Consider the following 15,288-nt stretch of genomic DNA (forward strand, 5'->3'; position numbering starts at 1 on the left):
TCTCCCTTGCATCTATGGAGTCTGTTTCACATCCCATTGTATCATATCACAATATTACATCCATCTTTGCATACCATTCATCCCGTATTGCCCATTTTGGCCTTCAGTCATATTTTCCACCATCCCCTCCTGAGTCGAGTCAGTCACTGCCAGGTCAACCATGCACTTTATGCTTTGACAAGGGAAGTAGTCTTTTTGTCCCTTAGTCCCATTTTCCCCATTGTCCCTGGTGTCAGTCCATTAGTCACATTACTATTTTCCCTCGTGCCTTAGTTGAGGATCCTCATTGCCTCACCTATGGTGGGCCCTATTCTATCGACATCAACACATCTATTCTAGAAGAACGGCCTAGAGGGTGGTGCATCTTGGTTCTAGATTCCACTCTTGTTCGACGCCTCTGATGAGCCCCAAAAATGGATAATTACATGGGCTCATTCAGCCTCCTAATTCGACTTATTCCACCATCCTCATTAGTTTATTGCATGTTTTTTATTATATTTGTGCTAATAGAGTGAATTGGGTTAGTCATTATGCCAACAAGTCTAATGGGTGCTTTGTGCAATTTTTGGTCAATTTTGAGACAAAATCAAAGGTTTTAATGAGCACTTGGCAGCCAAATTCGTGGAAGAACAAGGGAGAGGATTTGTAGGAAGGTGTCCCCTTCATTTATGGGCTCTTACCTCTAATTCTCCACCATCAGCTCGGAGTTCAAGGGCCACCAAATCGATTATCACAAGGGCAACCAAGCAAGGGCTAGTAAAGGTGTTGTTAACTAGAAGTTTTGGCAGCCAAGTTCCTAAAGTTTAGGAGGGCTGTTGGGGTCCTCAATTTGTACAAATAAGAAGGCTTAGGGCTTCATTTCGGTGAGTCACTTTGTAGGCAGAAGTTAGCTAGTTTGTAGTTCGATTTTAGTCAGTAGATTAGCTTTGCATTTCAGCACATTTTCAAGCTTTCCCTTGTGGACAGTTTTTGATGTAACTATTTTTTCTTGCTCAATAAAGATGAATCCAGCTTTGCACCAGATCTAATATTGCTTAGGGGGTTGTAGCTCTTGGGGTTGGGCCCAACCCAACTGCCCAGTACCTCCTTTGTTTACTTTCATGTGTCTCTGCTGCATTTATAGAATAAAATCTGTTATTTAGATTAAAATATTGCTTTGTTACTTAAGTCGTTCTTGATGATTAAAATAGATTTTTATATTCAGATTGATTTCATAGGATAATAACAGGGAAGATCTTTAGAAAAAGGCCATCAAGCACCTCTGATTTCACCTCTCCCTTAGTGGGATCAGGAGTTAGGATCAAGGTGACCTTGCTGCCACCAAAAACACTGTCTTTGCTTCACCATGCAATTATTAGTGTTAGATTTTCATTTGCAGAAGTTGGTTACATGTTAAAATTCATGATTGCTTAGTTGCATAGTTATTTTACATGGTTTCATTGCAAATAAACTTCTGTTCATTCTATTTGTTGTTATCTAGGTTAGATTAGGTTAACGTAACTAGGTCTTTGGTTTTCCAAGTCTTCGTTTGTTCAGTTTGAGAAACAACTTGCAGAGCACCTATACTACTTCTCCATCTGCCCATACTCCATCAATCACGCCTGCTCCATCCTCTGATTCGGATTCTTGCTTCACGTTTGCCACATTCGCTCACTTTGCCCTAATTTCCATATTTGTGCAACATTGCTCTACCCCTCCTTGAACAAATCCAACCATCCTCGCCATTCCTCAGCTCCATCCACCAAGTCTTGGACCTCCTCACACCCTTATCCAACCTCCATACCCACTCATTCACCTTTCTTCCTCCATCAACCATCCAAAATCCCCTTTCTGAACATCCTGTAGAAATTACAGAACATCCTGTAGAAATTCTAGAACATCCTGTAGAACCCCCGCAGACTTCTTGTAGAAGCTCACGAAAGCAGTTTCTTGATAGCCAAACTCTATGAAACTCTCTGGAAGGGTGCTAGGGACCCCTTAGGCCTTATTTGAACCTTCCCGACCTCCTACAAGCATTTCCTCTCGCCAATCCACCTTTGCACAGTCAAAAATAGTTAAAGTACATGCATGATAGTTCTGACAACTTATTCAAAAATACAAAAAGATGTTTTCTTCAGATGTTACCATAGAAGTAGCTTAGGCACGTGCACTTTACCTTCCTAGGAGTTAATGGCATCTCTTCCAATATCTTGCATCCTCTTTCTTGCATCAGTAGGGCTAGCTGGTAAAATTAGGGTTTGCTAGGGTTTGCATTTTCTTTTAGATTTTTCAGTTTCTTTTCGCAAGCAGAATAGTTTCCTTTGAGTTAGCTTCCATCCATCAGTTAAAAAGATTCTTCTCAGAGCTCATAGAAGTTGGCTTTAGCTCCTAGCGAACTTGTGCCAGCTGACCAACTGACAACTATGGCAAGAGCTAGTACTTGTGCATACAGCATCGTCGCTTCCAAGTTTGTTACGAACTACCAGGTTGATAAAAGTGAAGAAGGGAGCCCCAGGAGTTGCAGCATTATTGCTGCAATACTGGGGCCCACCATATTTTTGGTGCCATTGCCGGGGAAGTGTCAGAGTATTGGTGATTGCTGCTTTTCTTCTATTTTCCACTACAACCTTCTGCTAAGTAGTTTATTTCATTTCCATTCTGCAATTTCATTTCTGCAAAAGTAGAATAGACATTTCGTGCTTTCATTTCATTTCAGCAAGCATAGATTAGATATTTCCCGCTTTCATATATTATCATTTCAATTCCGCAATTTCAATTCTGTAAGCGTAGATTAGAATTTCAATTCTGCAAGCGTAGACTAGCATTTCATTCCTGCAATTTCATTTGAGCAAAATAGATTAGTCCTTTCATGCTTTCATTTCAGTTCCACATTTTCATTTCAGTAAGATAGTTATTTGCAGTTCAATCTATTTTAGTTTTGTAGGTACAAGCAGAAAAAAAGCAAAAATCAACCAAAAAGATTTCCTCTCATGCCTTGTAGGAGTAGAGATAACTCAGAAAAATGATTGCACAACACCCCCACTGCTTCACATAGCCAACCTTCTCTCTTCTTCGATGGCTGTGATTAAAGAACCCTTAGGTGGACATCAAGACATATTTGAAGTACCTCAAGGGAAGAAGAAGAAGAAAACATTCCTCTGGAGCAAATGGTTGCAAACAGAAATGTTGGGAGCAGTACCTTATCCAAAAATGAATTTTCAAATCAGATGGAAGATTTCAAGAGCGAGGTGAGGCAGTTTCTTGCCATGCAACTAGATACCTTGCAGATCCAAAGGAAGCAAGAGGAAGCCAAGAGGGCTTTGGACATCTTTTGTCCCAGGTGCACTAGAAAGCATCTTAGGAACAAATGTCCAATGCACTCTCTAGAAGTGTGTTTCGTCTGTGAAGAATACCATCCTACGAATGAGTGCCCTTCCTTGCCTAGACTTAAAGCTGCATACTAGAGAGCCAAAGGAGCCACTGAATCACTCTATGATATGAACCAAAGGAGGCCACATGGACCCATACCCTACCAGTAGGGAATGTAAGGTACATCCCAGACCTATTACGACCCCTATCAAGCCACTTCCATGCCTTCTTGGGGCCCCCCTACTCATCCTTCCTGGTCCACACCCCCTCCTTGGTCGTATCCTCCTCAATACTATGCTTCTCCAATTGCACATTCATTTCACTCTTATGCTCAACCATAGCCTTAGTGGAATGCACCTCATCAGGGGTGGAGGCCCCAGTACAACTCTCGTCCTGCTCATTTTCTTCCCCCACCTGCCCAACCACAACCCCATCCACATCCATCTCAAAAATACACCTCCGCTCAACTACCCGTACCACCATTTCGAAAACCATACAATGGAGTAGCTCAACCCAATTGCAAAGCTGAGGCACAACATGTCCAAACAACTCCTCTTGAGCTCAATGATCTTCACCATAGCTCAGGAAGAGTATTGCAAAAAAGAGATTATATTGAAAGCATTGAAGGACCACATCCAGCAAAGGAAGACTCAAAGGAGGAGATCAAAGAACCATGGGCTGCACTTGATGAAGAGAAGACATCAGAATCAAAGATTGAGAGTGCTTCCTCATGGCTACCATCAATCCTCCATGTATTCAAGAGAAATCAACAAAAAGAGGAAGATGAGAAGGTCATGATAGAAGGTGACATGAAGAATGATCCAGATCAGCAAAAGGACCAAGGATATCAGAGCTATATTGAGATACAGTTCCAGACAGTCACTAAGTTGCAGTAGTACTCTCTTCCTCAACTATGTTTGATCTCTTCAAAGTCAAATCATTTGGTCTCTGAAATCCGGACAACTGTTAAAGCATGCCTTTCAAGCCTCCACATCATCTTGTCTCTAATCTCTATGTGCACATGGCTCCATTGGAAGTATTCTTATACTTGAAAATGATTTTGTTTTTCAAGTAGAGTAGGGTAGGGAAAAAAGAAAAAAGGAAAAAATGAAAGTAAGATGAAAACAAAAATATAAGGTGAAAACCTCCTCGGAGGTGCCTCAGATTGGCTTATTGATTGAAAACCTCCATGAAGCGGTCAATGTGTTGGAAAAAAGAGAAAAGAAAAAATAAGATCCTTGGGTGAAAACCTCCATGAGGCGCCCTAGTTGTTTTTCAAAAAAAAAGGAGAAAAAGAAAGAAGAAAAGAGAAAAAGAAAAATAAACTTAATTTCCATTGAATAATTGTAGGTTGCAACAAGGACATTGCAGGTTAGGAGGATCGCTCAAAACAAAGATAAAGGAAGTTATGTGCCTTCAACATGGAGTTTTGGGCTTTCTACAGGAAGCCTACAAACAAGCCAAAATCGATCTCCGAAGAGGTCCAGAAGGCTAGGAATATGTCCATGAGGCCTGCAAGCATCCATGTTTCCATCCCTCACCCTTCTCTATCAATTTTTCATCTCATTGTGCTTCTTTCCTAAAAACTGCGTGTTCTACAAGAAGTTCCTGTAAAAATTACAAGATTTCTACAGGAAGCTAGAAATGGGTTTCAAAAAGGCAGTTTGGCGAACATGATAGCTTCCTCACGGGTTCAGAAGTCCTCCTACAATCTTCAAACTCCTCCTCCATCATCTCCATGCCTGCATCACAGCCCAAGCTCATTTTTTCTTACCATGCAAAAAACTGCAGAATGCTTGGAAGCAAAAATACATAGTGCTGAAATTTGTTTTTTCCCTAACTTGAAAACCGTGCATCCATTTGCAAAACTGTTACATGGGGAGTTGTATAGGGATGATGGCAACATGCCCGAGTAATTTCAGCCAATTCTGGTGCACGGTTTCCAAGAAATTAACCTCCATCACCTTCATCCATTTTTGCATTTTCTCCATATTCGTGCATCCGTTTCCAAACTTGTTTCATGGGGAGATGCATATGGGTGATAGTAACCTACCCAAGTAGTTTTAGCTGATTCCGATGCACGGTTTTTGAGAAATTGATCTCTGTAATCTTCAACCATTTTACATTTTTCTCGACATCTGTGCATCAATTGATCACAATTTTGCTATGGTAGGTGCATAATGATGATAGGAATATGCTTAGAAAGTTTTAGATCGATCCGGTCTATCGTTCGGGAGCAATGTAGAAAAGAAGTTTCTGTCCTGTGAAAATTCAACATCAGCAGCGTGAGAGTGCAAGTCTGAACATGGAAACAAACTCCTACAGCATAGATCCGGCCAGAGGATACCTGCACAAGAAAAACAACCATGAATCAACAACCAAGCCATCATGAAACCACAGAAACAAATGTATGCAGCATAAGGAAAGGCCATAGCACCTCATAGCAACCACATTCGACTTCCAGGTACGTGACTAAACTCGTTCCTCTGATTGCATGAATGTAAGTTGAAAATTGTGTGAGCAACGAGATGGTTTTTATTAAAAAAATCGATGGCCAGCTAACTGGCCACCCTCATCTAGTTCAAACAGTGCTCGGTGGTTGAATACGGCACGTGTTCTCAGCCATCTCAGGAGGAAATCTGGAAACAGGTAGTGGTGACTGTTTAACCTTCAACGTAATTGATGGGAGTGATCACAGGTAGGAAACATGATGTTTCATGACAGCACTGCCATCTGCATGGGCCAGCGCACATTTTTTCCACCTCACCACGAATCATGCCGCAATTAAAAAATGCTCAGCTGAAACTCACACCACTTGCTATTCATCCTCAACTGAAGTATGCATCCTCCGCTTCCACAAAATGATTAACTAGTCATCCTCCACCGGGTTTTCTACCTGTCTTCGAGATTCTGTTGCGTATCGGGCTCGCTCAGAGGCGCAGTGGCATTCTACAGGAACCGGGGGGGTCTTCTACAGGAAGTACGGCACAACCTTCTAGAGCAGGGAAGCCTGGACTTTTCCACGTCGAATTTGGAGCTTGAAAAGAGGTAGGCTCAGGAAACTGCTCTGCATATGATATATTTATATAAGGTGGAGGATTAAAAACACAATATTGGGTTGAAAGAAAGGAAAGTGAAGCTTAAAAGACTGCCTGTGTTTTTTCCTTCTTTGGGTTATACACGGTCTCTCCGTTTTCCTGCTCTGCATCCAAAATATGCCTTTTTCTTTCTCACATTCTTTTGAAAAAGGATGCAACCATAGAAGCCAACCTATGAGAAACCAAATTTGCAAGACTGTCCACTCTCTGAAGCAAAACCTTGTGTTATAAATATTCTCTGTTCTGTCAAAGGTATTGATTTTTCTCAAAAACTGAGAAGCAAATTCAAGTTGGAAACAGTTCGAAGAATTTTTTTTGCAAATTGATGTTGTGAAAAAGAATAACATGAGAAATTCTTGACTCTAGAAAGATGAACCTCAGCCATTTCTCTATTTCCATTTTTGAAAGTTTGTTTCCTCCCTCCTCACCTGAACATTTCCAGCAGTCACCACACATCATGATAGGGATATTTTTGGAAATATGGCTGGGGAAGATGAGAAGGAAATAGAAAAAGAGGAAAATACCAAAATGGAGAAAGAAGAACTTGAAACAAAGGAGGAAATCAAAATAGAAGATGAGAAGGAAGATCCAGAACAGAAAAGAAAAAGACTAAAGTAGAGAAGGCAAAAAGTAAACAAGATGAGAAGAAAGCCAAAACAGAGCATGAGGAAGCAAGCTAACAGAGGCAGAGAAGACAAAAGAAGAGGAAAAAAAGGAGGAAGAGACACACCATGAGATATCAGTGACAACAGACCGAAACAATTTCTACAGGAAGCATGAAAACAGTTGAAACAGTTTCTACAGGAAGCATGAAAACAGAACAGCAAAAGGAGAAATCACCTGAAATATTGGCAAGGGAGGCAGCAGCCATGCTTGCCACCTTAAGCACACCTCCAAAACCAAAAAGGAAGAGAAAGAGGCAAACCTCCATGTACTTTAAAGTGAGGAGGAGCACACAGATCAAAGTAGGCAGACCCCAGCCACAGTCAAAGGAGCAAATTGTCATTAAGGACACAAAATGTAAACAAAAGGAGGAGTCTCCTTCAAAGATATCCATCACCTATGAATAAGGAAGCCAAAAACCTTCACTTGGAGAGAGCGAATTTAGATGATGGACTCAAAGACAGCTCTGCAGGAAGCTGAGACAGTTCTACAAGAAGCTGAGAATTTTCTACAGGAAACTCGGGCTAAGCTAAGAGAGACAGAGAAATTGGAGGAAAAGGCAGCCAAACAATCACAGGAAGAAGGAAAGACAAGGAAACATCTAATGAACAGCAAAGAGAGGACAAGCCACAGGCTGAGGTTGAGGCGCTAACAAAACTACTACAAGAAAAGGAGCACAGGCAGTGGGAAGAAGCAGAGAGAAAAGCATGGTTTCATGACCAAGAAGAGGACATCACTTTAGAAGCTTGGAATGACAGGGAGGCGGCTAGGGCCATCAAAGATGAGGAGATAGATTAGTTGCTTAGAGGATGAGCAACACTTTCAGTAGGGGGTGATGATGAGCCCCAAAAATGGATAATTATATGGGCTCATTCAGCCTCCTAATTCGACTTAATCCACCATTCTCATTATTTTATTGCATGTTTTTTTATTATATTTATGTTAATAGAGTGAATTGGGTTAGTCATTATGCCAACAAGTCTAATGGGTGCTTTGTGCAGTTTTTTGGTCAATTTTGAGACAAAATCAAAGGTTTTAATGAGCACTTGGTAGCCAAATTCGTGGAAGAACAAGGGATAGGATTTGTAGGAAGGTGTCCCCTTAATTTATGGGCCCTTACCTCGAATTCTCCACCATAAGGTCAGAGTTCAAGGGCCACCAAATCGATTATCACAAGGGCAACCAAGCAAGGGCTAGTAAAGGTGTTGTTAACTACAAGTTTTGGCAGCCGAGTTCCTAAAGTTTAGGAGGGCTATTGGGGTCCTCAATTTGTATAAATAAGAAGGCTTAGGGCCTCATTTCAGTGAGTCACTTTGTAGGCAGAAGTTAGCTAGTTTGTAGTTCGATTTTAGTCAGTAGATTAGCTTTGCATTTCAGCACATTTTCAAGCTTTCTCTTTTGGACAATTTTTGATGTAACTATTTTTTCTTGCTCAATAAAATGAATCCAGCTTTGCACCATAACTAATCTTGCTTAGGAGGCTGTAGCTCTTGGGGTTGGTCCCAACCCAAGTGCCCAGTACCTCATTTGTTTACTTTCATGTGTCTCTGCTGCATTCTTAGAATAAAATCTGTTATTTAGATTAAAATATTGCTTTGTTACTTAAGTTGTTTTTTATGATTAAAATAGATTTTTATGTTCAGATTGATTTTATAGGATAATAACAGGGAGGATCTTCAGAAAAAGGCCATCAAGCACCTCTAATTTCACTTCTCCCTCAGTGGGATTAGGAGCTGGGATCAAGGTGACCTTGCTGCCACCAAAAACACTGTCTTTGCTTCACCATGCAATTATTAGTGTTAGATTTTCATTTGCAGAAGTTGGTTACATGTTCAAATTCATGATTGCTTAGTTTCATAGTTATTTTACTTGGTTTCATTGCAAATAAACTTATGTTCATTCTATTTGCTGTTATCTAGGTTAGATTAGGTTAACATAACTAGGTCTTTGATTTTCCAAGTCTTCGTTTGTTCAGTTTGAGAAACAACTTGCAGAGCACCTGTACCACTTCTCCATCTGCCCGTACTATGTTAATCACACCTAATCCATCCTCTGATTCGGATTCTTGCTTCACATTTTCCGCATTTTCTCACTTTGCCCTAATTTCCATCTTTGTGCAGCATTGCTCTACCCCTCCTTGAACAAATCCAACCATCCTTGCCATTCCTCAGCTCCATCCACCAAGTCTTGGACCTCCTCACAACCTTATCCTACCTCCATACCCACTCGTTCACCTTTCTTCCTCCATCAACCCTCCAAAATCCCCTTTTTGAACATCGTGTAGAAATTACAGAACATCCTGTAGAAATTCCATAACATCCTGTAGAACCCCTGTAGACTTCCTGTAGAAGCTCACGAAAGTAGTTTCTTGATAGCCAAATTCTATGAAAGTCTTTGGAAGGGTGCTAGGGACCCCTTAGGCCTTCTCCGAACCTTCCCGACCTCCTGCAAGCATTTCCTCTTGCCAATCCACCTCTGCACAGTCAAAAATAGTTAAAGTACATGCATGATAGTTCTGACAACTTGTTCAAAAATACAAAAAAGATGTTTTCTTTAGATGTTACCATAGAAGTAGTTTAGACACGAGCACTTTACCTTCCTAGGAGTTAATGGCATCTCTTCCAGTAGCTTCCATCCTCTTTCTTGCATCAGTAGGGCTAGCTGGTAAAATTAGGGTTTGATAGGGTTCGCATTTTCTTTTATCTTTTTAGTTTCTTTTCGCAAGCAGGATAGTTTTCTTTGAGTTAGCTTCCGTCCGTCAGTTAAAAAGCTTCTTCTTAGAGCTCATAGAAGTTGGCTTAAGCTCCTAGCGAACTTGTGCCAGCTGACCAAGTGTCAGCTGCGGCAAGAGCTAGTACTTGTGCATACAACACCGTCGCTTCCAAGTTTGTTACGAACTACCAAGTTGATAAAAGTAAAGAAGGGAGCCCCAGGAGTTGCAGCACTATTGCTACAATACTGGGGCCCACCAGCCTCGAATCAAGCAAAGGAAATAATCATTTCCCTTTGACTTGGTTGTTTCATGCTCATGATTCATAGACATGATGGTCTAGTGATGAAACAGATTGTACCAATGATTCCTGGGTGTGTGTGAGATGTTTTAGACCTCATGAGGGGGTGGCTCTTCAGGTAGCCCCCCACATTCCCGATGACTTCATATTATGCTACAACCTTAGATGCAATTCCACAGATTTGATTGGTTCGGTTCCTACTGCTTGCAACGTTCACAACATGCATGTCTCCTTCAAATGATCCATTCAATTTGTAGATCCCTTTCCTGTTCAGTAGGGCTTCTTTGTTTTTTCTACCCTCCCTCCCACCCATTTTTTGAGGGAAGGGTCATCATATCTCATGTACTCAGATGTTATTTGTATTTAGTATTGGCTCATGTTTTTTCCCAGGCGCATTATGTATATGGGACACATTGTATTATTTTCTGGCTCATTTATGCCAGCATGTCATGTACCATTCAACACGTACTTTCTTGATTAATGTCATTTTTCTGGGCACATCATTATTTTTGTACTAAGTTATCTTGGCGGGTATAGGTATGCCTCCCCTGCCTCACTGAGATCCGGTACCACAACATAAAATGAGACTTACATTGGTCTCGCCCCCTCTGTCACTATCCTCTTTCGCTTCAGCTCTATTGGTCCCTCTTTCTCTCTTTGACTCCACTTTGTTGTCTAGTGATTGTGTCCTTACAACTTACTTCGGTCATACGTTTTGCTCCTTACACTTGCACGTTGGGGGCCAATCTATTATCATAAAAAAATTATCATCTAGCCATAATTTACTAGATGGATCGAGGTACACCATGTAGGGCCAATTTTACCATAGTAAAATTGCTTTCACCGTGAGAAATTACTTAATAAACCACATTTGTTAAGTCATTTATAGTTAAATCCATGAAGAATAATTAAATAAATCACTATTTATTTAATTATCTTCTAGGAATAATTAATTAAACCATTGTTTAATTAATATTCTTTGTCATATTTGACCCAATTATGAGAAATAAATAGATAAATCAATAATTATCTTACTTTTCTCTAGGAATAATTAATTAATCACTAATTAGTTATTATTCATTGTCAAATTTGACTAAATTCCTTAGGAATAATTAAATAAATCATTATTTGTTTATTATTCCTTAACCATATTTCTTGAGATGATAAATAAATAATTTATTTATTTATTATTTCTAAATAAAAGTTTAAATACTTTTTCCCTCCAAACCAAATATAATAAAATATTCCAAATGGTTAATTCTAGAATGGGGTTAATAATATCTCATTATTGCTCATTATTCGAGGATAACCTAATATTTTGTTATAAATAGAAGAGTTTTACATTCATTATTCACTTTTGATTATTTTCATTGTTGCACTCACTGTTGTAACTCTGATTATTATCATTGTCGCACAACATTTTTCTTTTCCATTTGAGTTCTCATTGAGCTCAAACATTTTGTTTGTTGGGTTTTACACATTATAGAGGGAGAGAGACTCTACAAAAGTTGAAGACATTGAGGATAGCCAAGAACCCATCCCATAGAGGGGGACTGTTAACATTATTTGTTCCCTTCACAAGTGTTGTTTAATAAAATATATTCTTTATATATCTGGTTTCCATTGGATTATTGGAGTTACTTGTGCTTATTTCATTCTACTGTTAACTATTTATGCTGCATAGATCAGGGCTTTGGCAGGTTTTGTTTCTATCATTTGCTACAGCTCCACATTGTTTAACAACCATTTATATTGTTAGGGTTGTTTGTCATCCACAGTCTAAAGTGGTTTCTTTTCGTACACCTTCGAGAAGAGAACACAATAACATGATGGTTTTTCAGAATATAACCAAATTATAGTGCTTCCATATGACCAACATGAAACACATTTCACTACACCATGGGGAACCTTTATGTATGTGAAGATCCCCTTTGGCCTTATGAACGTAGGAGCCACTTTCCAGAGAGCAATGGATATTGCTTTCGCAGATGAGAAGGATAGGTTTATAGAAATTCATCTAGATGATATCATTGTATTCTCTAAGACATATGAAGATCACTTGTTTCATTTGAAAATAGTTTTTGAGAAATGCAGGAAGTTTGGTATTTTCCTGAACCCCAAAAAGTGTTTGTTTGGATTGGAGGAAGGTAAGCTACTTGGTCACATTATTTCAAAGGATGGTATCAGAATAGACCCCAATGGAGTTGAAGAAATAATGAAAATTGATCCCCCAGGATAAAAAAAGAAGTTCAGTCTTTCATTAACAGGATACATTTTCTGAGAAGGTTCATCCCAAACTTGGCTGAAATCTTAAGGGCGATCACAAACATGTTGAAAAAGGACACTGAGATAAATGGAATAGTGAGGCTAAAAAATATTTCAGTGAGGTAAAAGCAACATTGACATGTGCTCCTATTTTGATTAGTCCTGATTTTAATAAAGATTTCATGATTTTCTCCTTTGCATCAGAGCACACTATTGCAACAATATTGTTACAAAAAAACAAGGAGGGAAATGAACAACCTATAGAATTCTTCAGTAGAGCTTTAATAGATGCATCCTTGAAGTATAATATCATGGAAAAGAAATCTTTTGCTTTAGTAAAGGATTTGAAAGACTTTAGTGTATATCCTACATTCTCACATAATTGCTTTTGTTCCAAGTGCAGTGGTAAAGGATATCCTCACTTAGTCTGATCCAGATGGGAAAAGAGGCAAATGGATAGCAGTGATTTTGGAGTATGATATTGAGATAAAGCCTACAAAACTCATAAAAGTTCAAGGACTAGCCAAACTGATGGCTGAGTCAAATTTTCATGCACTAGACATAAACTTTCTAGTTTCTCTTGATGAACAAGAAGATATGGCGACTCCATAGGTATCAAAGCATTTTCTTACTTCTCCCTGGTATGTAGACATTGTGTATGTTTTACAGAATTTACAAGCTCCCCCTGTTTGACAGAAACCAAGGAAAGATTTCTTAAACTGAAGGCTGTTAAGTTCTGTATTTTAGATCAAGCCTTGTATTGGAAGGATGTTGGAGGTATTTTGCTTAATTTTTTATTGAAGGATGAAGCATATAAAGTCATATAATCATTTCATCAAGGTGATTATGGAGAACATATGTACTAGAAAGCCACAACAAACAAAATCCTGAGAGCTGGTTTTGATTGACCTACCTTGTTTGCAGACATTCATAAAAAAGTTTCAACTTGTCATCAATGTAATATTTTTGAAGGTAAGATAAAACTCCTACCTCTACCTTTGAAACCTATCTCAGTGGAGGTGACTTTTTAGCAGTGGGGATTAGAATTCATTAGAGAAATTCATCCAAGTTCATCAGCTCAACAAAAGTGGATCCTGACAGCAACATACTACTTCACCAAATGGATTGAGGCCATTTCAACCATACAAGCTACAAATTTTGTAGTCATGCAATTCCTTAATCATGCAATTATGATATCACATATTGACAATCGGAGGTCCGATGCACAATGCGAATAGAAAAACATATCGACCAGATTGTCAATCGGAAAGTATTGTATATTCGGCAATTGGAAATTAGTGTTTTACGAGGAAGGATAGAGTGGTTACATTTCAAAAATGTCGATATGTAGGATTGCAATATCGACAATCGGGGAACTCAGTAGTCGGCGAGGGTATGGGTCATATCACAATAAGAAATTAGCAAACTTTTGAAGTGGAGAAGAGTGACAACTTTTGAAAGTTGTGATATGCGATAAAATTGTTAGGGATATGTTACGAATGTTAAAATTCCAGGAAGATTAATTTTAGATTTACAAAGGATTGGCTTGAAAAATCGATGCAGCTTGGGCCTTTTCTCTCTCCTTCCAAAGGGACGCGTGTCAGTGAGGGACTGGATCTGATAGAATACACATGTCAATCAGTCACTGGATCCGATAAAGGCCATGTCAAGGATGACGTCAAGAATGATGTGGAGGTACGGTGGACACGCGGTAGGAAGATATGGAATTTTTAGGTTTCATATGGGGCTAGAAAAGGGTGACACGTGTCACCACTCATAGGGTGACATGTGGCAATGATGACATCTTGATCAAAGGTAACAGTATATTGTGCATCATATTGAAAATTGCCGATTGGAAATCGCCGGGAGAGGAGCTCCGATGTTGGGGCTGACCCATGGTTGCAAAGAACATAAGGAACCAAAGGCCGGGGCTAGTAACCAGGCATTATCGCATATCGACGTTCACAATTTTTAGTGTGTGTGGCCAAATGCAACACTAGAAAATCTCCGATTGCGATGTTTTGGTATCCTAAATGGCACAGGCACATATGTTGTGGTTTTATGAGTTTTTAAATTATAATGAAACACTTCAAAGAATCGACCCCCTTTCTAGCCAAAGAGTTTTAACATGCAAAGAGGCTTTAGCCCTGAGTCTCCACTTGAGCTTCGGGGGCTAGGCACATCAGAGATCTAACACCTCGCATAACATAAAGTGGCATACAATGAAAAACTATGATGGAAAGTTCCGATATCGGGTTTGGCATACTATTTTTTAGTTTAAAGAGCTCAGGCGCCAAAACCGTTTATAAAGGAAAAAACAATCCTGACAACAAATAAAAGCCTTAGAACCTTAAGGCATAACACCAAGTCACAACCCTTAGTACTATGCTAAGAAATACAGGAAGGGGATAAACACAAAAGGTCCAAGGGAATATCAGAATTCATTGTCATTTTAATGTTTCTTAAGTAAAGTTTCAATGAGGAAAAAGATCTGAAATAGCATCACGGTGATACTAGAGGGTTTAAAGGCTCCCATAATGAAATAATTTGAAGTGTTAGAGCATGAATGAATCGAAAACTGTTGAATCACAGGAAAGGAGAAACATAATGTTTTGTATATTGGACAGTGTTGCGAAAATAATTACAACCACTCAGATTTCAAGGAATAGGATCAGTACTGGAAAATTGATTTCCAATTGTTAAGGCCCAAAATTTTCAATGGAAGTGAATGAGAAAGAAGGAGCAGTTGTAGAGGGACATGTTTTGATAAGCATAAATGCTTAAGTTGCAGAGGCACCTGTTCTACTTTCAAGGAAGAAGTTCACTAGTTTTTTCTTGCCTAAATACAAGCAGATTTCTTATAGCTATTCTAGGACATACAAAATCTCTTAGTTTATTTTTGC

The sequence above is a fragment of the Pinus tabuliformis genome, chromosome 1_1, assembly GCF_031772625.1.
Source record: "Pinus tabuliformis cultivar Carrire ecotype Pingquan chromosome 1_1, CPIR1, whole genome shotgun sequence".
Lineage (NCBI taxonomy): Eukaryota > Viridiplantae > Streptophyta > Pinopsida > Pinales > Pinaceae > Pinus > Pinus tabuliformis.